Consider the following 22,252-nt stretch of genomic DNA (forward strand, 5'->3'; position numbering starts at 1 on the left):
ATCTGTACACCATAATGGTGTGTACCTATGGATAGGGCCAATCAAAGATCTAATCAATATGCAAATGACACTCAGCTGTCATCATGGTGCACTATACTTCACTGTCTGAGTGAGCAGTTACTTATGAGTTCCTTAGAGAATCAGGAAGCAACTCCAGTAATTCATGCATGTAAAGGTCATGCAGGTTCTATGTTATTTTAAACTAATACTGTAACAAGATGTTTCTCAGAATGCCTAAATGATTGCTTCCGAAGTGTTTACACATAGGAATTTCATGGTTAACTACCAAGTCAAATAAAAAGAATGGGATTACAATTAATTTACTTTATGAATGGGGACTAGAGGCAATAATAACCCATTATGGGTTTGCTCTTTTTTTTAGCACAATATTGCTTTATATTTCATTTTGGGTTCTGTGTCTCCAGGATGGACATCATTCACAATAATTGTGCATTTCTAAAGGCACAGAAAGGGCACAGTCATCTACAGGAAGTAGATTCATAGTTGATCTTACTGACATTGAGCTAGGCAGTTTGTGAGAAAGTAGGACTTTTGGGTGGAGTGTAGCTGGTTGGCAGTGGCAGCATAAGCAGTTTTTCTGGATGAGTGCCTTTGACTAGAACTGGGATATTGTATGCAAATAATCCAAGCCAAAGTAAGTGTCACAGAGACTGGGTTTCTAGTTATCTAATACAAATGAGAGTGGGAGGGAGGAGTGCTCTAAATGCAGCACAAAGTTCTAAGAAGTGTCTAAGTCAGTCTGAGATGAACCTGAGCAAACAAGAGGCAAGAAGAAAGAGAACAGAGACTCCAGGTATTGTACCGTCCTCACAAAAAGCCAAAGGTAATCTAGACAGGGTTTAAAGTGGTCCACTGCAAGTTAGGAAGAAAGAGCTATTTAGCATATGTTATAGCCTTTTGTACATTTGAACTTAACATCTGTTTTATGGAACACTGAAACAAATTTGTAAGATTTTGTGTGGTATAATAATGGGAAGAACTCCATTGTTTCTCTTGTTAGATTATTACTGGAATATTGAAAGCTAAGAATCACTGTATTTTCTCAGCATTTATTATCTCATTGAAGCTGAAGGTGAGCCAGTTCAGGCATGTTCACCTTGCAATCTGTACAAAAGAAGTGGTGACTTGTTTTGTATAAACTGTATAAAGCAATGAGGAAGCAAAATTGTTTTATGAAATCCTGCAGCATGTAATCACTTCCTTTGGTTTCTGGATCTGGGCTAAAGTAGAAATCCGGAGATGAAGCTCTGGTACAGATCAAGGAGATCAGCTGGTTGCTACAAAAAAGATAGAAACTGGTCAAGTGCTCTTACAGCCCAGCTACAGGTTTCTGCTTTTAACAACAGAATGGACAATTATAGGAGCTAATCCCAGCCTTACCTTCCTGCATTCTATTGCTTTCAGTGCCTGGCAAATCAAGCAGGCAGTAAAATGTTGAAAGCCATCAAGCATTATACGGTAAGGTATAAAGGAAGGTTACAGAGCCACCTACATTGCTTTAAATTTCAACATGCATATATCCTTTTGTCACTCCTTTTGTCACTCCATATATCCTTTTGTCACTCCTTTTGTCACAATTAGTGTGGTCATCCTAAATCCTTTTATTTTTAAGACTGCTTCACAGTCTTCCAAATGGGAAACTAGTTTCCATTTTGAACCAAATATGCATTTCACAGGTTTACTATTGGGAATGCATAAGAATGGTTGTGGTGCGTGGGAAGGGGTCTCTCTGACATATCTCACACTCATCATTTTTAAATAAACAATTCATTAATGAATTAAATGGGATGATGCTGTAGTTCAGGGGTGTCAAACATATGGCCTGGGGACCTGAACTGGCCTTTACAGGGCTCTTATCCATCCCACAAGCAACTGGTGTGAGGGAGGGAACAGGAGGCTGCTTGGGGGAATGAGTGGGTGGAGCCCACTGATTGTGGCTTCAGCATAGCAGAACAACCTTGTCTGCAGCAATCAAGCAGATTTCATGAGGGGGTACAAATGATCCTCTGCTAGGGCCTGCTAGTGGTCAGCACTGCCACTGTATTTGCAAAAAAACCATGTGCCAACTGTTCTTTGGCCCATTGAAGGGTGTTCTTCAACAGTTTCTTCCACACTTCAGGGGCCTAATTCTTCCACCAAGCATGCAGCTCAGTCACTAGGCCTCCCACCTCTATGGACCATAGGGTTGCCAAGTCCAAGTAAAGAAAAATCTGGGGACTTTGGGGGCGGAGCCAGGAGACTTTGGGGGTGGATCCAGGAGACATTGGGGGTGGAGCCAAGAACAAGGATGTGACAAGCATAATTGAACTCCAAGGGAGTTCTGGCCATCACATTTAAAGGGACAGCACACCTTTTAAAATGCCTTTCTTCCATAGGAAATACTGAAGGATAGGGGCACCATCTTTTGGGGCTCATAGAATTGGACCCTCTGGTCCAATTGTTTTGAAACTTGGGGGGTATTTTGGGGAGAGGCACTAGATGCTATACTAAAAATGTGGTGCCTCTACATCAAAAAATAGACCCCCCCCCAGAGCCCCCAATACCCACGGATGAATTCCCTATTATTCCCTATGGGAATCGTTCTCCATAGGGAATAATAGAGTGCCCAGTAGACATTTCCCTCCCCCCCCCATGCTTTCTAAAGGGGGGGAGGGCCTCCAAACCTGGGAATCCCCTGCCCCCTCCCTCTCTCACACACACAAATACTTACCAGATCTTCTTCCGGAGAACTCTTGCTGTGAAAACGAAAGCAAAAGAAAGGGAGGGGCCGTTCTCCCAAGCCCTTCCTGGCCAGCATTAAAGGGGCATACATTTTACAAACGGCTCAGGAGCTCTATAATAACATGAAGCCTACAGGTATGTTCTCCCCCCCTCCACCCCCCACCCCCCGCTTCCTGATTTTTGAAGAGCGGGAGATGAGGCTGCGAACCCAGGGGTCTCCCGCCAGAGCGGGAGGGTTGGGAAGCCTAATGGACCACCCAGCAGCCTTCAGCCATAAGTGGCTGCTATCTCATGGGGGCACTGCTGGAGATCTCTGGTTATGATGACCACTGGGTGTTCTGGGGTCTCTGCCTGTCACTATTATATGTAAAGAGACAGCTTATAGCATGTGCTGCAAAACAGAAAGTAGATCTGGAGGCTTAGATGATCTACCTGACAGCAGGTGGCTGGCTGCCAGAGGAATTACATCAGCCAGCAGAGTCAGCATGACACAGCAAGTTGCTGATTGGCTGTCCCATGTATAAATGTACAGAGCAACTGTGGTAATTGTGGGTTAAAGGAGTTGGAGTGCAGCGGAGCATATTGTCAGTCAGGAGAGTGAGTGGTATTGTAAATAAATGTATATAGTGGTTTTACAGCTACTGTGTACAGCCTTCATTCTTGCGTCGCTAAGAACCACCCTCCTGGTCTCTGAGCGCATCGACACTGCCATGTATGCAGAGCCTGCTCTCCCATCAGATGATCTGGCTGCCTTCAGTCTCGGGCAACTGCTGCCACATAGCAATCTCACAGCTTGTTGATGATCTCTGGCTTGAACTTCAGCATTGCCCCACCATGGATCACCTGGTGGCCTTGGTTGGAGGTGGCTGCCACCACATAGTCATCTCCAGCTTGGCCTAGTTTCCACCATGCACATGGTCTCAGACCGGAGATGCCACCCTCTGCTTCTACAGAGAGGGAGGTTAATTCAACTTGTCTTCCCAGTCTCTTTCCATGGCAGTTCAGGGCCAGGGAGGAGCTTGAAACACCCAACCCCTTTGTATTTTTACCTTGGGGCCCGAACACCCAGTATTGGTGGTAGCAGCAGACTGGGAAAGGGTTTGCCTTCCTCTAGGCAGTGCGAGAGCATCTGGTCATTGTTGCAGCACTGGCTCTCCAGTCCACCCATGCGGATTTACCCCTGCACACATACCCAGCCCATGAAGCTTTGCAGTGAGGACACACAAACTGGGAGCTTACCAGCTGCTGTCCTTTATGAAGTTTGTATCTCCAGTACCTGACATTACATATTATGGCACACATTGCCCAGCCCAACAAAGACACATTTATGTCAGATCCGGCTCTTCTAACAAATGAGTTTGGCACCTCTGCCAGTGTAGTTAATCATGCTAAATGTATGAAAAGTGGCAACAATGAAGTTCTCAGAATAAATTGCTGTGTTTATTTATTTATTTAATTTATATGTCGCCTCTCGATAACAGTGGTCTTTAGGCAGCTAAAAATTAAAACATTAAAAATACAATATGAATAAAACCAAAAATTAAGCCACAACAAATCCAATTAACTAAAAGCTAAGTGGAAAAGCTCCATTTTCCAGGCCCTGAGGAATTTAGATAATTCTCACAGGGCCAACATATAATCTGGCAGCTGGTTCCACCAGGACAGGACCATCATAAAGCAGGCCCTCATCCTGGTGGAAGCCAGGCAAATGTCCAGGAGGCCAGGCACCACTAGCAAGTTATGAGTTGAATAACACAAATATTGAAGGAGAACATGTCAGAAGAGCTGGTCTGCCAGGTATGAAGGTCCCAGATCATTTAAGCCTTTAAAGGTAATCACCAGTACTTTGAATTTGATCCAGAACTCAATTGGCAGCCAGTGCAGCTGTTTCAAGATAGGGAAGATATGATCTCCCCAAAGAACCCATCAGCAGTTTTGCCACTGCATTCTGTACTTCCTGTACTTTCCAGAGTGCCTGCAAGGGCAGCCCTATGTAGAGTGCATTACAGTAGTCTTGTCAACCAGCTCTGCTTAAACGATTGAACTATGGCCTCAAGGCAACAAGCCAGATTTGCCAGTGCAGAGTTCAGATCCTTATCCAACAGAAAGAAGACAGACAGTCAGACAGACAGAGAATCACACCTTGCGGAACCCCACATAATAGAAAATGCTTGGCGGAACACTCATCCGCAACCAATGTGCTCCAATTTTGTCCCTGGAGGTATGAAAGAAACCATGATAACCATTCCAAACCTGGGCCTTAAGCTAGACTGCTGTTGTCTCATCCAGAAACCCCTGAAGTTGCCCTCTCAGTTGCCTTTCCAAAATAAAGAAGATTTGATATTGGGCTGTAATTGGCTAAGTCCTCAGGATCCAGGTTCTCAGGATGGTTTCTTGAGAAGGGGGCTAACAATGACCTCCTTCAAGAACCTAGGAAAGCAACCCTGAAAGAGAGGAAGATTAATAATCTCTCTCAGTGAGACTCTGACCACTTCACAGCAGGATTTAACCAGCAATTAGGGACAAGGATCCAAGCGTCAGATTGTTGGCTTTATACCTAACAGGATCCTGTTAACATCAGCCAATGAGAGTTGGTTGAAGGGGTTGAAGGGATCCCAAAAAGGTCCTTGATGTAGACATGGAGCCTCCAGCACACTACTGGGAACAAATGAGATGAGGGCATGGTGGAGTTTCAAGATTTGTTGCAATTTAATGAGCAAACAAAAGTCCAGTTGGCAGCTCCTTAAAGACTAACAAAATTTATTACAGCAGAAAATGTTTGGATTCAGAGCTCACTTCATCAGATGCAACAGAATGATGAAGTGAGGTCTGCCTCATTAAAGTTTATGCTGTAATAAAATTTGTTAGTCTTTAAGGTGTCACTGGACTTCTGTTTGCTGCAACCCATCTACAACTAACAATTTAATCTAAGTATATCTAAGAATTGAAAAGCCTGTTCTCATGCTAAAATCTCTACCAGCTTTTTCTGAAATGATGCAGCTGTTCATCCATGCAGCCAATGAAGCTGTAGTTCCCATAATAGACTATTTCCCCAGATGCACTACATTCTTAGGAATCACCTGTGGCTCAAAGAAGCATGTAGTCTTCATTCTGTAAAGGTTAGGATATGGCCAGGAGAGCTTAAATTGATAGGATGAATGACATAAGTGTCTTTCTAGGCCTTCATAAACATGCTGTACATTTAGGGAAGTCAGAAGCTATGAGATTTGTGGTTCAACGGGCACACAAGTATGGAACAAAGTAAGGCAAGTTAAATATTAGATCAAATGTTCTTTTCTCTTCTTCATACACAAGATGGTGCTGTGCTACCCCTGATTACATATACTGTTTTTTCCACCTCTGCTAAATTGCCATTTGAAATAATATTGTTAAGATCAGGATAGCAGAATTACAGCCTAGCTATATGCATATTTGCCAAAAAGTGAATGTAGATAGGCTTGCAGCTGTAGTAATCTGCACTAGTCATGTCTAAATGAGTTTTCTGTATGTTGCCAGTCTTTCAAAAGTAAACTACATGCCTCTTTGGGTGCCAGAACATCTCATTTTCACTAATTTTATTACACTCTGGAACAATCCCAGACTTTTCCCTATAAAGTTCAGCACAGTTCAGGATGCCAATTAATTGTTTAGTTTATGTTGCCACTTAGTGCTCAGTGATTAATAAGTGTGCTGAACTCAGCAAGGGTACCCTAGTATTATATGGCAAATGAGATCCATCCCAAACATCTGAGTATTTTTGGCTGAAAGATTAGGGTGATGCTACTTCATAATCTAGCTTCTCCTACTGAACAAACATAATATCCACTTGGAAATGTTGGGAAACTAGCCCATTTCATTGGGACTAAATGCACAGAATTCATATATCTGCTTCCCTAAATCATAACTATATGGTCCTCTTGCCAGAGAAAACCCAGTGCTTGATCACAATCTGGAATCATGGCAGTTTTTTCTAGCTGGTCATCATGTACTGGTCCACATTATGTTATCAATATGTGGGTACCTGGAGCCAGTAGTATGTGATGTGAACCCAACTAACATGAAACGAAGACATACAATTAGCATAATGCATGTTTCAAGTGACATCACTAGCAATGACACTGTGACACAGGGTTAGGCTTCCCCTGGCTGCTGGTAAGACCCCTTACTAGTTGCCAGAGGGTCCTAGCAACCCCCCCCCCCCCAACCACCTCAGTGCCCCATGGAGATAGATTGAGATGGTAGCCATGTTAGTAGTTGTAGAAAATAGCAAGAGTCCAGTAACACCTTAAAGAATAACAAAATTTGTGGCAGGGTATGAGCTTTTGTGAGTCACTGCTCACTGATACCTGAAGAAGTGAGCAGTGACTCATGAAAACTCATGCTCTGCCACAGATTTTGTTAGTCTTTGAGGTGCTGCTGGACTCTTGCTGTTTTCTGCCACCTCAGCCCCATCTCTCTACTTGCCACTGTAACCAGGAATGGCACCTTTAACTACTGACAGACTGTTTCTGGAGATGAGGGGTTTGTACTTCTGCCTACTTAAAGAGTATTGAAGGCCTTATTTCAGCTACAACTTTTGCTGGAACGATCTTTCTACACTATTGGATCCAGCAGTAGTAATTTGTTTGCTGCCTTGATTCCTAGTGAATCTGCAATGACTTGTGGTGGACATATGACTTTCCTCTATATCCCCTTCCTCATGATTCCCTCTTTCCCTCATCCAAGCAGTCACCATACCCTTACTTTACTGTGCTTCCATCTCTCCTTCCCACCCACCCACCAACCTACCTATCTTTTAATCTGCTCCCTTCAGCTATATGCATTATATATTTAATTTATAATGTACCTTCCTCCCTATTGAAGATCTAAAGCAGCCACAGCATTCTCATCTCCATCATTTTATTCTCACAACAGTCCTGTTATTAGCCTGTTAAGGGTTCCCATATCCACAGCCCAGTTAGACACAAGGTGACCAAATCCTGGATTAAATCATGTGCTTTATTTATGAATAAAGGAGGAAAGACTTGAGAGTTCTTTCCTAAAGTAAACATGCAATTAACAGCAAGTTTTATACCTTTTAACATACAGAGGAGGAATCCATTACAGGTAAAACATTAATCAGATATAGTCATGTCTTCCTAGCTGTCCAAATAAGGTCTTTCCCGTCATCTCTGCTCACAGTAACAGGTGTCCCTTTAATCCTTTTATTTTTAAGCAGGAACAAAAGTTACCTGTCCTACCTCCTAGTAAAACAAGTTAGTATTTCCATTTCAGTATGTTATCTCCTGTTCAAGAACACACCTTACTTATTTAGGTACAGATCATTATTTCAAATAGTTTACCACCTTTAATGTCTAATTATTTTTTAAATTCCTTTGATGTCAGGCGTGCTTATTAATACGCATAAGTGGTGATTGGCTAGTCATAACCTATAATAATCTTTAATATGTTAACCATTCCCCTAGCATACTTAGAAGCTAGCTATGAAGTTTTCCCTTTTATTGATTTATTATTGATAAACAATTTTCAGCCATAACACTATGAAGTAGGTTAGGCTGAGAAAGCCCAAGGTCACCAGCCAATGAGATTCCATAGCAAAGAGGTACTTAGAACCTGTATCTCCCAATTCTGGTCTAACTACTACACCACAATGGCTACTGTGGAATGGCTGCTTTTGAACAATAGCAAGCAGCCAGACCTGAGTGACTCATACAAGTTGTATGGTAGGAAGTGACTAAGAGGCTGCTGGCAGGCCTGGCTCTGATAAGTCCTCCCTCAAAGACCAAAACAGCCCTAAAAGGACCCTGCCCCTTCCCTCCCTGCCTTTTACTGACAAAAACCAGGATTTAAAGGCTAGCAATATTGTTGTGTTACCCAGCAATGGATACAACCGCTACTGTGAAGGCATTTGTTTCTTAAAGCAACAGACTCTGCTTGCATTATATGGAGGATGGATCCAAGAAGGCAGCCGTGTTGGTCTGAAGCAATAGAACAAACCACTGCCCACTTATATTAAGAATTGCTGCTTGCCATTCCAATTTTGTCTGATGAAGTCTGCTTAGAGCATACAAAAGCTCACATTCTGAATAAGACTTAGTTGGTCTTAAAGGTACAATTTGTCTACTGCCTTGTTCTATTATATAGAGGATTCAACCACCCATTGTATTTTTTACACTAGATTATTCTGCACAGGAGAATTAGATATATTGATCTATGTACAATATTTTGCCTGACAAAATCAATAGCATGTTTCAAAATAACCTGGATAGACCTCAATCTATCTATTAGATGTAGGGCTGCCAAGTCCAATTCAAGAAATATCTGGGGACTTTGGGGGTGGATCCAGGAGATATAGGGGGAGGAGCCAGGAACAAGGGTGTGACAAGCATAATTGAACTCCAAGGGAGTTCTGGCCATCACATATAAAGGGACAGCACACCTTTTTAAATGTCTTCCTTCCATAGGAAATAATGAAGGATAGGGGCACCTTCTTTTGGGGCTCATAGAATTGGACCCCTTGGTCCAATCGTTTTGAAACTTGGGGGGTACTTTGGGGAGAGGCACTAGATACTATACTGAGAATTTGGTGCCTCTATCTCAAAAAACCTCCAGATCAATTTCCCATTATACCCTATGAGAATCGATCTCCACATAGGGAATAATGAAGTGCTCAGCAGACGTTTCCCTCCCCCCCACACACACACCCCGTTTCTGGCAACTCTGAAGCAAGGGATTGGCCTCTCTACTCACGAGTTGCTGCCAACTTCTTCGAAGTAACACAGACACCCCATCGCAAGAGGAAGCCTTTCAATCAGAGACTGAAGCCTCCGGAGGTGGAAAGGCACATGGTCCTCTGGGGGCTTCCCCCCACCGGCCAGCTGAATGGGGGCAGGAAGGAGCATGGGAAAGCAGAAGAACCCCCCCTGGGACCTGAGGATTGGCAAGCCTAATTAGGTGCATTTTCCTCATCTATGTTCCAAGAAGCTAAGGGTAGGAGATAATTTGTCTATTTATTTAAAATATCGATATTCCACATTTTCCTGCAGCTGAAGATGGCTTTGAAATCACAATTTAAAATATACAGAATAACACTAAACTAAATAATGTCCTCCACCTAGAAGTATTTCTGTCTTCTCCATTTTGTCCCCACAACTAAGATCAAAAGAGGTGGCAGAGAAGATTTTGAGCAAAGGGTACCAAAAAGCCTGGGCAATAGAAGGGAGCAGAGTTAAAATAATGAAAGAGCTACCAAGACAAGTGATCAGTGATAGGAAAAAATACAAGAGGCTAACTGATCAGCTACGTGCAGAGGGCACAAGATATAGATGGATAATACCGGAGGGTCTTGGATTTGAACAAAATGGCAAGAGGATCACAATAAGAAGCGAACAAGACATTTTGTCCCCACAACAACTCTGTTAGGTAGATTAAAATGAGAGTGTGTGATTGACCCATAGAAACCTTTATGACATTGTGGAAATTTGAAACTGAGCCTCCAATATTCTAATTCAAAATGCTAGCCACCATGCCACTGGCTTTCTTTCCAACCTTAGGAATTTGACATACACCATAGTTTGGGAGAGGGACAGCAAGAAACAAAGGCAGTTTATGTTTGGACACAGAGACAGAGTAAGCAGCCAAATTGTGATTTTTACCACAACACTGTAACCTCTCATACACAAAGCAGTGTTCCCTGTAAACTGTGCACGTGACTGGCTGCTCATTAAAACAAGAAGCCTCACTCAGATGCAATCTGGAGCCACACAGGGTCTTTCACTGCCCATTGCCCATTTTAAGATTACAGCAGTTATATTCTGCTCAGGATCAATGTTCCCTCTAAACTGCAGAATCTTGTGAGCAAAAATTCTACTTTGTGAGATACTGGCATTAAAGTTGTGTGCTACTGAATAAATTATTGTGCTCTAGGGTCAAACTGGAGAGCCAGTTTGGTGAAGTGGTTAAGTGTGAGGACTCTTATCTGGGAGAACCGGGTTTGATTCCCCACTCCTCCACTTGCACCTACTGGAGTGGCCTTGGGTCAGCCAAATTCTACTTTGTGAGATACTGGCATTAAAGTTGTGTGCTACTGAATAAATTATTGTGCTCTAGGGTCAAACTGGAGAGCCAGTTTGGTGAAGTGGTTAAGTGTGAGGACTCTTATCTGGGAGAACCGGGTTTGATTCCCCACTCCTCCACTTGCACCTACTGGAGTGGCCTTGGGTCAGCCATAGCTCTGGTTGAGGTTGTCCTTGAAAGGGCAGGTGCTGTGAGAGCCCTCTCCAGCCCCCCCACCTCACAGGGTGTCTGTTGTGGGGGAGGAAGGTAAAGGAGATTGTGAGCCGCTCTGAAACTCTTCGGAGTGGAGGGCGGGATATAAATCCAATATCTTCTTCTTCTTCTATCTTCGTCATCCTTCCTGAGCTAAGACAAAAATGTGTGTGCTGCAGGCTAAAAATCTTTAAACTAGCTCATGCTAACTCAGCTTAAAGGGAACACTGCTCAGGATGCAAACTGCTCCAGTCTGGGGGGGGGGGGTGAGGGAATAGAAAGAACATTGTCACAAAGATATTTAATTCCCATAGTATACTCTGAGTCTGTACTAGACTAGAAACATGCTTTTCAAGAGTTCCGTCAAGAGATAAGCACTGCATGATAATCAAGCATGAATGGCCTTAATTTACATAAACTCAAGTGATCTGGATTGCCCATTCCACCTAAAGAACTATGATCAGATGATGCTTAGACTATTTAAAAGAAAAAAAACTGGAAACTACACAGAATAAAGAAATATTTGTAATGTGTTTCTGAATTCCTCTCCCTCTCCCAAGAAAATCTCATTTTAGATCTGAAATTAGATGCAATGCAACTTCAAGAGAGACTATCTAACCAGTTTGTTAAATTGTACTTTGAGGTGTCCAGGAAGGCTTGCCAGGAAGAAAGGTTCTCTGAAGGAAGCAGAGTACTACTATCCTAAGTATCTAACCAGCTAGCAAGTCACATTCAGAAACATGTGAATGCGACTCCCCAGTGAACATTGCAGAACTCATGCAAAAGAGAAAGCTCTGAAAAAAATAGGCTGTAAGTGCACATTTAGTATTTCAGGAGGCAAAACTGGTTTCTCTTTCATTATCCTCTGTAGTTCTGTTTGTCAATCCACTTCACACTGCAGCTGTTTCCCTGAAATCATTAATAAAATAATCATTGCATAGTTTAGCCATCTGACAAACAGAGCTAAATGACATTTCCTTCCCTACTAAACTGTCCTGACATATGGTTAAAGATCCACGTCATCTTCTGCACTTTGCAACAGGAGGTAACAAATGTCTAATTTAAATATAAAGGGAGGAGTCAGAGGAGCCTATTATTTTGTGCAGAATGTTTTACCTGCCAAGAAACCAGGGCAGAACATTTACTTCATCTAACAGGAACTGCTAGGGTGGCCATAATATCTGCAGGCCAGCCAGGGACACCTTGAGGGGGGAGTGAATGTGTGTGCGCGCGCGCAAAGCGCGTGCCCGCCGGAAACAGGAAGTGATGTCACTTCCGGTGACGTCACTTCCGGTGACGGCATGCCACCGCCTTAAACAGGAAGTGACATCACTTCCTGTGACATCGTTTTCCCGCGCCACCTGCCAGAAGCAGGAAGTGACATCACTTCCTGTGACATCATTTCCCCCAAATGCCAGTTGTTTTATTGGCTTGGAGTGACTTGAAACCAACTCCAATTCAATCTGTTCTGCATCCCACAAACAATGCAAGCTTTAACAGGGCTGAATACTATGTCCCTTTCCCAAATTCTTTTTAATTAATGTTACTGCTTGACTATGAGTTTTGGTGAACTTGAAAGCTTGCACTGTTATGGGTCATTTGGTTGGTCCTAATTAAAAATATTATGTGGGTTGTGTTCCTGCTAAATGAGACTGAATGCCCATCCAGTCCAGTAGTCCAGTCTCAAACCGGAACAGATCAGTGTCCAGTTCACTCTCCATTCCAGTGGTGGATGGAGTAAATTCCAGAAGTACCACTCAGGTCAGTGATGCTTAATGCTGCCCAAAGGCCAAGTGGTGCCTCTCTTTATGCTCATCTAAATATTCAAATCAGATGGAAGGACATTTCCCCCACTTCCCAACAGACCTCGACTTTCCTGTCCGATCTCATACAATGCTAACCACTACCACTCCAATCTCATCTTTGGACAAGTGTTTTAATAATGTCATTCATTACGATTTTGCTCTGGCACACCCTACTAAAACCAGCACACTCCACTAAAACCCCACTTCTTCCTTTGACATCACTTTCTGGGCACTCTCCCAAACCTGCCTTTTCCTCTGAAGAAACTTCTTCACACCCCCAAACTTCAAACATACTGTCGTATATAACTTCGCACGACCACCTTTTCCCCATTTTACATTACCTCTAGGCCAGGGGTGGTCAAAATTGCTTAATGCTAAGAATCACATAGAATAAACATCAGATGTTTGAGAGCCACAACACATGAACATCAGCTGTTTGAAATAGGCAAATAGATGGGGGCAGGGCTTGAATTTGGTAGGAGCTCACAGGAGCACAGCACCTGAACCTCCAGCCAGGGTCTGTATGCAGTGGGCAGTTCTCTCCCCACTGCACACAGATTCCAGGGCGCACACAAATGAGATATGCTACTGAACTCCCACACCTTTTTTTCTACAAAATAACCCCTGGATGGGGGAGGAGGGAGGGAGAGGTGGAAAGAAAGCAACTTTAACTTTAAATGCATTCTCCAAGCTGCCAGCTGGCTTGGAAAAATGATTTAGAGAGAGAAATGCCGTCTCCAAGCTGGCCAATGGGGCAGCAGTGGGGGCTTCGGGAGCCACACAGTATGTGTGAAAGAGCTACATGTGGCTCCTGAGCCTCAGTTTGGCCACCCTTGCTCTAGACTTTTAGGCCTCCTGCCTGTGCAAAAATAACAAAAATTTTGCATAAAGCATCAAGGATGTTGTAGAACCTTACCGATGGGGAGAGTTATAGACGAAATAGCAAAACATATATTTCCTTGTACCAAAATAAATAACCTAACCAAAGCACTCTGGATTGTTTTGTTTTTAAAGAAGGTCAAATTTCAGCAGAAAACAAAGCAGGCCAAAAGAAGAGAGTTTGACTTAAGCAGCAATAGGGAACTCCAGCAGATACATTTCACTCAGCACACATACCAAGCATAATTCATAGCTTCAAAACAGACCAAAATAAACCTCACCACCACAAAAATGCAGTGTTAATTTGAAAATTATACTGCCATCAGATTGTGCTTTAACAATAAGAAATAATACCAACAGAATACTTTCTGCATATACTCCACAACTAATTTAAGAAGATATATACAACACACAGGTAGAGGCTATCCAACATATAACATTAGTATTGTTATCAGCTTCATTTAGCCCACCTTCCTCACTGAGACTCAGGACAGAATACAAAAAATGAAAAGCAATTCAATCAGACAGCTAGAGCCTTTAATAAACAATGTATTAGGACTACAATTACTGAAGTGGAGAACAATGCAAATGAATTACTTGGTAAAATATTCAAAAACAGTATAGTGCAGGGGTGGCTAAACTGTGGCTCAGGAGCAACATGTAGCTCTTTCACACATATTGTGTGGCTGTCAAAGCCCACACCACCCTGTCAGCTGACTTGGAGAAGGCATTTCTCTCTTTAAATCAAGCCTAGTCAACCAGTGGCTTGAGGAATGCATTTAAAGTTGCTTTCTTTCCACCTCTCCCTCCCCACAGCTATTTGCCTGCCTGCCTTCTTGCTCTCAAACATCTGACATCTATTCTATGTGGCTCTTACATTACGCAAGTTTGGCCATGGCATGGCATAAAAGTTCTGCCAAAAATGAAGCCCTTTACACTGACTTTAGTAGGAAAGAGACGCATGCAATGTTGATTCTGTTAACTTCTTTGTGAATTTCCTGCATTGTGCAGGGGGTTGGACTAGGTGACCCTGGAGGCCCTTCCAGCTCTAAGGTTCAATGATTCTATGCACTGAACTGCACACTTCACACTATGCAAAATGCACAACAGAAAGCTGTATGAACCTAGGGATGCCAGCCTCCAGGTGGGACCTGGGGAATCCCCTGGAATTACAGCTCATTTTTAGACTACACACTGGAGAAAACTGCTGCTTCAGAGGGAGAACCATATGACATTATACCCTCTCCAGGTTATGTCCCCAAATCTCCACAAGTTTCTCATCTGGATATGGCAACCCAACTCCCCCATTCCCTGGCAGTGGCCAGTAGTTCCTATATTTCTCTTCTGTGGAAGGTAGCCTTTTGATACTTTTATTCTCCTAGCAGAAACTGCCTGCATCTTAACTATGATATATAACTAAAAGTACTACTGAATTTGTTTACTTTGCAAATTAAGTCTGTCAACTTAAAACTTGAGGGTATGTGTTTCACACATCTCCTTCCCTGAGTCATAGGCAGGAGTGGCCAACAGTAGCTCTTGGTTTTATAGCTCCTTGATTTTCTGCTTCTATCTATTCTCCACCCCTCCACTGTCCCCCTGGAAAATCCTCTTCTGTGCCCTTTATTTTATTTTATTTTTAAATTCAAAACTGGCCCTGAAATCCTGTTGCTGGAGCCCTGTTTTGTCCAGGTCTAAACAAACCTCTCCCCCATGCCCACCTTTAGACTCAGAAAAAAAAATTACAACTTACAGTGCAGTTGGAAAGTTTGTTGGGAGACCACGTGGAAGAAAGCCGAGGAAGGAGGAGGAAACGCTGAGTCTGAGACCAGCAAGTGCCGAAGTGAAACTGAGTTGGGAAGGGAGGAGCCGAGGTGGTGGAGGGGGGGGGGGGGAAGAAGCTGGGGAACCTGTTTAAAGGAGCAGGGGAAATTTATTGCTCCAAATGCCGCCCGATTGTATTTAGCCACGCACGAGTGAGCACATAGCTCAAAATAAAAGCTCCCAAGCCTCCCAGCCTCAGTGAAGCAACTGAGTCTGATATCCTCCACCTCCAAGCTCCTGCAGCAAAGTGAAGCCTGCCTGGAGAGCCTGCATTCTCCCCCCTCCCCCCTTCCGCTTCCAGATGAGACTGCTAATCAGGGGGAAAGACAGGAAAAACCCCTTTTCAGAAACGGGATTTTGCACTGGGAAACTTTGAGTTTAGCAGCCGACCTCGAGAGGCACCACATTTTACCTCCCACGAAATGCAGCCTCAGAGCATCAGCCTCACCAACCAAGGCGGCTGCAGCCCGCTCTCTTAAACAGCCAGGCCGGCTTCACCTGCACCCGATTTCCTCTCCCTCGTTGCCTCCTTACCCGCGCAGCCTAAGCCAACTTCAGGCGCTCTTCTGATTTGCACTCACTTGCTCAGGAGTAAACCTTTTATGAGATCAGCCACGTAGAGGATTCTAGGCATTTCCCTCCCCCCCTGCCCCCGAGAAACAGTGCAATTCAAAAGAGAAGAGCTCACATAAGAGAAAGAAAACGGGTGTTCGTTGTCTTCTTTTTTTAAAAGAAAAAAAACAACCCAAACCACAGCATAGACAAGAGACGGGCTGTACTCACCGTGACTGGGATAGGATGAAAGCATTAAGCTGGCAACCGGGAGGCTCCCAGCCGCTCCAGCCTCGAAGTTTTAATTAGTTCTGCATCCCTCCCGCCCGCTTTGGTTACAAAACTCAACAAAGCAAAAAGGGCCGCCGATGGGCTCTGAAGCGATCTGCCCCCAAAGTTCTTTCTTGCTCCTTTGGAACCACATGGCTGAAGAAGCCAGCGGCTCCACGTCAGGCAGCTAGTCTTGCTGCTGGCTTGCGGCGGCAGCCTGGAAAAGTCAATCAGGGGGTTTGCCGGCCACGCTATGCAGTCCCCTCACGACGTCCCGCTCGCCTCCAGGCTCCAGCCCAACTCCCTGGAATTGCACCGGGAAGGGAGCGACGACCTTCGCCCGCCGGCAGCCCGCTTAGCTCCCACTGACCCGGGCGGGGCCTCTCGCCACGCCGCTGCCTCCTGCCGCTGCAGGCGCCGGCGGCCCGCCTCCCGCTCCGGCCGCCGCCGCCATTGTTCTGCTGCCTCCCCCCGCGGGCCTCCCGCGCCGGCCTCTCTGCCGCCTCCCCCTCCCCGCCCGCGCGCACGGCCCGCTGGCTAAACCGGGACTTCTAATGGTCCCGGTATAGCCAGCACGGGAGACGGGAATTGGGCACCAAAAGCGGGACTTTCCCGGGTGACCGGGACGGTCTGGCCACCCTAGGAACTGCTGATTTGGACCTTCTGCTTCGAGTCCCACTCTTCAAATTAATTCAAAAAAATTCTGGGGAGATTAGTTAAGTTCATTACTTTATATCGTTCTTGTTGCATTCCACTAGTCACATTATTACTCCATCCAATATTTGACTGTTTAAGAAATACTGTACTCATATGAGACATACTTTGCTGGTGAGTGATTAGTTTGCACTTACATTTGGAGCAGATGTTGAAAGTCCTGAAGAAATAGCAAAATTTCATCACAATACTTTTGCAAAGTGTTAGAGTGTACTCTGAGTATAACTTGGATGACCAGCATATCAAATTTTCCAGAAGGAAAGGGCTTACAGATCTGCTACCTCAGCATTCATAAGTATGCTCTTCCCTTTGAGATTTTAGACTTCCCTTTTGGAGTGCCCAACACTTAACATCGGATAACAAATAAACTCTCCATGTTAACACCTCCCCTCTCAACCCAAGGGGTCACTCATCAGCTCCTGCAGTCACACATGTACAGGGCCAGATTTAGATGAAGAGAGGCCCTAGGATACTCCACTTGTGAGGCCCCTACCAATTCCCCACCCTCACAACTAGAAAGAAATGGAAGAGTATTATAAACAAAATTGAGTGAAGCCAAGGATGATGATAATGGATAGATGGATAATACCGGAGGGTCTTGGATTTGAACAAAATGGCAAGAGGATCACAATAAGAAGCGAACAAGACATTTTGTCCCCACAACAACTCTGTTAGGTAGATTAAAATGAGAGTGTGTGATTGACCCATAGAAACCTTTATGACATTGTATTTAAAATTCTGCAATTCACAATTTCTCCTCTAAAGGACATAAGACATTATCGTTAAATACCATAGTGATTGAAAAAAATGCATAAATGTTAAAATGAACACTGAAAAACTTGCCGTAACTGAACTTTGTAAACCTTTTTTGGAATAAGCATTAATTTTTAGGAAAGTTGTAATGTTGTAATGAAGTTGTAATGTTATTCTTTAATAAAACCAAAAACCTTGAATTCACAAATTATATTGCCTGGGAAGTGTAAATAATATGATCATGATTACCTGACAGTGTGGCACCTTTAGACTCTACTTTATGTTGTCATTAAACAGTCAGTTTTAAAATACATATGAAGAAGTAAACTACAACCATCAGATACAGTAAGACTAAAAATGTTTTTTTCTAGTCTTCCTCATAGCAAAATCATCCAAAACTTCATCAAAATGTGTATGTCTAAGTTTGTCACTTTCAATGTACAGAATGCTCAGTGCAGACAACCTCTCTTGAGACATCGTGGCCCTTAATTCATTTTTAATTCTTTTGAGTCTTGAAAAAATCCTCTCTCCTGAGCGGTTAGTGACCATAAAGCTAAGAAATAGCCACACGATTGCTTCCACGTTAGGAAAGGCCATCTGAATTTTTCCTTGTATATAATTTGATAAAAGTCTGTATGAGACAGAGAGTGCTCTTCTGTAAGCCTATGGATTTGTCTCACATACAGGTGAAAGTGCAAAAGTTCATCAATAAGTTTCAGGTCAATATCTTCTGGGTATGCTTCCATCAACAGTTCAACACCTGGCTGAATTTCTTGCTTAAATGCTGTCAGATTAGCAAGAATGGAAAGCAATTGTGCAACATCACTGTATTCAGTATTTCTTTTTAAATTGGCTTCAAGTGCATCCAGTATAGGAATAAAGGATTTTATCCTAAACATCTCTTGAAGAAAGTGCATCTAAGGCATCAGGTCCACTTCTGTCATTTCTTTGCTGTTCCCTTACTCTTTGTCTCCTTGTTTTGTAGTTAACATTTGGCAAGGTGGCTTTTGCTTGTTTCTGAAGCTCATCAAAATCTTTTCTAATTTTTCTTTAAAAATCCAGAAGTGAACTGTACAAACTCACACAAGAACTCAATAACAGGTCTGATTTCTTAAGGCCTTTGCTGACCTTGTGAAAATGACCTAGCATATGGGTCCAAAAATGCAGTATAAACACAAATTTCAGTTTTTCCATGTTCTGCAAAAGATTGTTAGCTTGAAGTCTGGTCTCCTCCTTCCCATTAGCATCAGAGTACAAATGACTGAGGGCATTAGTGATAGCACTGTAAACAGCTTCTGTGACTTTTGCATGTGCTTCCCACTTAGCTTCTGACAAATATTTAGGCACTTTAGACTGAGGTGGCAAAATGATTTTAGAACTGCCCATCTCTTTGTGGAGGATGAAAAGAAGCTATAAATTTCGATAATGCCAAAACAGTTCACTGCATGAAGGCAACAATCCCCGCTTCCCACCTCCTTGGTGGACTTCTATCACTCTTCAGTAGCTGCCACCACTCAGACTTTCCTATGCCTTTCTTGAAGGTCAGTGAAACCCCTCTGGCTGACTCCTGGGGTTTGGAGATGAAAACCTCCTAACTTTAGGTTTCTCCTGCAGGGTTGGCACTTGCACATTTTGGGGCTTTTTCCTTCCCAGGACTCTTCTTAAGGCACTGGTAGTGGGCAGAGTCCCTCTCATGGATTGCTGTCTTGTCATGGTGAGAGGGCTTGCGCGGTTCAATGAGGCCATGCAGGACCACCCAAGATGGACAGGCCACAATTGAGAACCCAGACTAAATGTGATCCACCGGAGAAGGAAATGGCAAACCACTCCAGTATCCTTGCCAAGAAAACCCCATGAACAGAAACAAAAGGCTAAAAGATACGGTGCTGGAAGATGACCCTCAGGTCAGAAGGTGCCCAATATGCTACTGGGGAAGAGCGTTCAAGTAACCACAGAAAGAGTGAAACAGCTGGGCCAAAGCCGAAGGACACTCAGCTGTGGATGTGTCTGATGTGAAAGAACAGTCCGATGCTGCAAAGAACAATACTGCATCGGAACGTGGAATGTAAGATCTATGAATCAAGGTAAGCTAGATGTGGTCAAACAAGAGATGGGAATCAGTGAACTAAAATGGACGAGAATGGGTGAATTTAACTCAGAGGATCACTACATCTATTATTGTGGCCAAGAGTCCCATAGAAGAAATGGTGTGGCCTTTATAGTTAACAAGAGAGTGAGGAAGTCAGTAATGGGATACAATCTCAAAAATGACAGAATGATCTTGGTCCGTATTCAAGGCAAACCATTCAATATCACAGTATGCACAGTAACCATTACATATCACAGTAACCCAATATCACAGCCCCAACCACTGATGCAGAAGACGCTGAAATGGACCAGTTCAATGAAGATCTACAACACCTTCTAGAATTAACACCAAAAAAAGATGTCCTCCTCATAATAGGGGATTGGAATGACAAAGTAGGAAGTCAAAAGGTGACCAGAACAACTGAAAAGTTTGGCCTTGGAGAACAAAATGAAGCTGGGCAAAGGCTAATAGAGTTTTGTCCAGAGAGCAAGCTGGTCATAGCGAACACCCTCTTCCAACAACCTAAAAGGTGACTCTACACATGGATATCACCTGATGGACAACAAGGAAATCAGATTGATTATATACTCTGCAGTCAAAGATGGAGAAGCTGTTTACAGTCAGCAAAAACAAGACCTGGAGCTGACTGCAGCTCGATTATGAGCTACTCATTGCAAACTTCAGGCTTAAACTGAAGAAAACTGGGGAAACCATTAGGCCATTCAGGTTTGACTTTGATCACATCCCTTATGAATATACAGTGGAGGTGAAGAATAGGTTTAAGGGACTAGAGTTGATAGAGTGCCTTAAGAACTATGGACGGAGGTTCGTGACATTGTACAGAAGGCAGCAATCAGCACCATCCCAAAGAAAAAGAAATGCAAGAAATCAAAGTGGCTGTCTAATGAGGCTTTACAAATAGCTGAGGAAAGAAGGAAAGCGAAAGGGAAAGATTCAGTCAACTGAGTTAGGGGAGGGACGGTGGCTCCGTGGTAGAGCATCTGCTTGAGAAGCAGAAGGTCCCAGGTTCAATCCCTGGCATCTCCAAAAAAGGGTCCAGGTAAATAGGTGTGAAAAACCTCAGCTTGAGACCCTGGAGAGCCGCTGCCAGTCTGAGAAGACAATACTGACTTTGATGGACCAAAGGTCTGATTCAGTATAAGGCAGCTTCATATGTTCATATGAATGCAGATTTCCAGAGAACAGCAAGGAGAGATAAGGAGGCCTTCCTGAAGGAACAATGCAAAGAAATAGAAGAAAATAATAGAATGGGAAGGACAAGAGATCTATTAAAGAAAATTGGAGAAATCAAGGAAACGTTTCATGCAAAGATGGCCATAATAAAGGACAGAAATGGAAGGGACCTAACAGAAGCAGAAGAGATCAGGAAGAGATGGCAAGAATACACAGAAGAATTATACAAAAAGGATCTCAATGACAGCAAAATGGATGACCTTGAGCCAGACATCCTGGTGTGTGAAGTCAAATGGGCTTTAAAAAGCATTACTAACAACAAAGCGAGCAGAGATGACGGTATCCCAGTTGAGCTTTTCAAAGTCCTAAAAGATTATGCTGTTAAAGTGATGCACACATTATGTCAACAAATTTGGAAAACACAGCAGTAGCCACAGGATTGGAAAAGATCAGTTTATATTCCAATCCCAAAGAAGGGTAATGCCAAGGAATGTTCAAATTATCACACCATTGCACTCATTTCACATGCCAGCAACATCATGTTAAAGATCCTACATGCCAGGCTTCAGCAGTATGTAGATCGGAAACTACCAGAAGTTCAAGCTGGGTTTCGGAGAGGTAGAGGAACTAGAGATCAAATTGCCAGCATTCACTGGATTATGGAGAAAGCGCAGGAGTATCAGAAAAACGTCTATTTCTGTTTCATTGACTACGTTAAAGTCTTTGATTGTGTGGATCACAACAAACTGTGACAAGTCCTTAAAGAGATGGGAGTACCAGACCACCTCACATGTCTCCTGAGGAGAGACAACTGTCAGAACAGGATATGGAACAACTGAGTGGTTTAGAATAGGAAAAGGAGTTCGACAAGTATGTATATTGTCACCCTGTTTATTTAATTTATATGCAGAGTACATCATGTGGAATTCTGGCCTGGATGAAGCAGAAGCTGGAATTAAGATTGCCGGGAAAAACATCAACAACCTCAGATATGCACTCCAATGGCAGGAAGTGAGGAGGATCTAAAGAACCTCTTGTTGAGGGTGAAAGAGCAGAGCACAAAAGTAGGCTTGAAACTCAACATCAAAAAAACTAAGATCATGGCATCTGGCCCCATCACACCTTGCCAAATAGAAGGGGAAGACATGGAAGTAGTGACAGACTT

General features: G+C 43.4%; 1 protein-coding gene across 1 annotated transcript in view; it reads left to right on the forward strand.

Moving 5' to 3' along the window:
• Positions 1-762: 762 nt before the first annotated feature.
• SLC5A9 (solute carrier family 5 member 9) overlaps positions 763-22,252 on the forward strand; it is a 221,397-nt gene continuing 199,907 nt past the window's right edge. The window contains exon 1 of the mRNA XM_060231788.1: positions 763-814. The gene's annotated coding sequence lies outside the window, so the exon portion shown is untranslated. The remainder of the gene's footprint in view (positions 815-22,252) is intronic.

The sequence above is a fragment of the Heteronotia binoei genome, chromosome 2 (assembly GCF_032191835.1).
Source record: "Heteronotia binoei isolate CCM8104 ecotype False Entrance Well chromosome 2, APGP_CSIRO_Hbin_v1, whole genome shotgun sequence".
In the NCBI taxonomy this organism is placed as follows: Eukaryota; Metazoa; Chordata; class Lepidosauria; order Squamata; family Gekkonidae; genus Heteronotia; species Heteronotia binoei.